The sequence below is a fragment of the Ursus americanus genome, unplaced genomic scaffold (genome assembly GCF_024610735.1).
Source record: "Ursus americanus isolate L20-20 unplaced genomic scaffold, mUrsAme1.1.p SCAF_221, whole genome shotgun sequence".
NCBI classification, from domain to species: domain Eukaryota; kingdom Metazoa; phylum Chordata; class Mammalia; order Carnivora; family Ursidae; genus Ursus; species Ursus americanus.
Window position 1 is genome coordinate 32,501 of NW_028273803.1, and position 2,522 is coordinate 35,022.

The 2,522-nt window shown below is 58.6% G+C and overlaps 1 long non-coding RNA gene across 1 annotated transcript in view; it reads left to right on the forward strand.

The window, feature by feature from the left end:
• The window catches only part of LOC148106580 (uncharacterized), a 1,541-nt gene extending 455 nt beyond the window's left edge, over positions 1-1,086 (forward strand). Inside the window, exon 2 of the long non-coding RNA XR_015723688.1 lies at positions 643-1,086. This is a non-coding gene — a long non-coding RNA (uncharacterized LOC148106580). The remainder of the gene's footprint in view (positions 1-642) is intronic.
• Positions 1,087-2,522: the final 1,436 nt, after the last annotated feature.

Sequence of the window (2,522 nt, forward strand, 5' to 3'; positions counted from 1 at the left end):
ACGTGGGAGGAGCACGTCCCCTAGCTGTGCAGCTGTCCCCATCCATCCATCCATCCATCCATCCATCCATCCATCCATCCCAGGGACGGTGGGGAAAAGATCCCCAGTGGGCCCCCCCTCTTCGGCTAACGGCGCGCCCTGAGTTGGGAAGCGCTACCGACCCAGGTGGATCGGGACGGCGCCGTGCGCCGGAAAGGCGGGCACTGTGTCTCAGCCACCCTGAGACACCCCCCCCCCCCCCGTATTCGTCACTCGCAGTCTCACGGATTCACCGCAGTGCCGGTTGTCGGGCACCGCCCGCCCGGTGGTCACTTCTCTAGTGCCCAAAAGGTCGACCAGATGGTCCGGCCGCTGATGGGGCGGGTTGTGGGGGAGCTGGGATAGGGGGGCGGCGCGGGCGGGGGGGGGGGAGGAGGGGCCGGAGAAAAGAAGAGGGAGCCCGAGAAAGGCCCGGAGGCGGGGCGGGGCGGGGCGGGGCGGGGCGGGGTGGGGTGGGGTGGGGTGGGGCGAGGGGGAGGGGGAGGGGGAGGGGGAGGGGGGGCGGGGTGTGGAGAGAGCATGGGTGGGAAGGAGGAACAGTTGCAGTTACGGTGATTTTTGTGGATCGTTTGGGAAATAGACTCACCTGTGTTCTTCTCTAAGCGTCTCCGACATCACGGATTCAACAAACCTACACCTTGGACAATGTTGACGTGGGGATACAGATGGACAACATGGAGACACGTCGCTGTTCTTCTCCATAGAGCTAGATCCAGAGAATGAGATCGATGGACCCACGGACGGAAATCAAGTTTCTCTTTCCCCGAAATGACCCAGGACACCCCTCTTCTAGTCAGCTCCCGTCCTGCTCCCCCCGCCCACCGCAACAACCTCTCACTGGACCTTCCCCCTTTGCCACCAGAAAGCTTTTCCACTCCTCCGCCTGGCCTGCGTTTGCTTCGAGTCTCTGCCAGACCCAGGTGGTGATAACCGCCCACAGACTCTGTTGACCTCAACAGGTGATTCCTGTTCTCATGTGGGTGATCTTTGTTTATCTCCACAGAGGTGATTAGTTTGGGGAACAAATAAAACCACTCAGAACAAGAACCCGACCTCCCCCTTCCCACACCTTTTGATGCAGATCTTCGTGGACGCACGGACCGGATGGATGGATGGATGGATGGAGGGAGGGAGGGAGGGAGGGAGGGACCGAACGAACGAACGAACGAACGAACGAACATCGGTCCACCACCGGCCCGTTCACCTACCTACCTACCTACCCACCCACCCACCCACCCACCCACCCACCTACCTACCTACCTACCAACCTACCAACCTGCATCTGCTACATTTTTTTCCTCACACATTTTCAAAGTGGAGATACAATTCGCACGCCATGATTCACATCCTCTTGAAAGTGTACGGTTCGGTGGCCTTTTTTATTTTTTTTAAAGGTTACTCACAAAGCTGCACGACCCGCACCGCCATTTCCAGAACATTTCCGTCACCTCAAAAAGAGACACCCCCCACCCCTCCCCCTTCCCGTCCGCGCCTCCCCCCCCCCCACCCTCAACCTCACCCTGACCCTCACCCCGGCTCTCTTCACCATTCTCCCCCAACAGCCTCTGATCTGTTTGCTCCCTCCCTCTAGGATTGGGCTATTCCGTCTGGCTCTTTCCTACCCATGGGATCCCTAAGGCATTATGTCACCCTGGCTGTCTGGTTCCTTTCACTTAGCGTCATGTTTTGGGGGGGCTCACCCATGTGTTTGCATGGATCCGCGCTTTGCTCCTTTGTACGGCGTCTTCGTTTTCCACGATGAGCCATGAAGATGAGTGGAACGACTGAATGATTTTCCCCTGACCCTTTCTCTTAAAACTGGAAGCGGTGGAAAAATAGTATCCTCTCCGGGGACAGAAGTCCTAGCACCATCAGCAGATGCTGTGAGAAAGTGTTTTGCACGCTCTCACGTTGCCGCCTTCTTCCTTGGAAAAGGATTCACGGGCTATCCTGTACCCCTCGAGGCCATACAGATCTCATGCTCCTCAGTGGCTGTGGTCGTGTGTGTTGGATCGCGTGGCGCCCCCCCCCCCCCCCCCCACGGAGAGCTACCGCCGCTTCATCTTCCTAGGCTCGTCCAGGAGTGAAATGAACAGCAGAGCGCTTTTCCCGACAGGCGGGCCCAAGCCGTTGACTGGGAAGGTTTCAAAGCCGTTCCCAGATGCTGCACATCTGGCCGGAAAGGAGGCAGGCTGTGAGGTTTGGGGTAGGGTGCTGCCTCTGTCCTTCCGCCATCCGTCGCCGTCACTGTGGAAAGCTATTTGTCGTGGAGGTGTGGCTTGCCATAGACATCCTGCCAGGGGCCGTGGGGCTTTTCGAGCTTTTCATTATTATCATTTTTGGTGGTGGTGGTGGTGGTGGTGGTGGTGGTGGTGGTGGTGGTGGTGGTGGTGGTGCTGCTGCTGCTGCTGCTGCTGCTGCTGCTGCTGCTGCTGCTGCTGCTGCTGCTGCTGGTTCACGTAAACTCTACACCCAACGTGGGG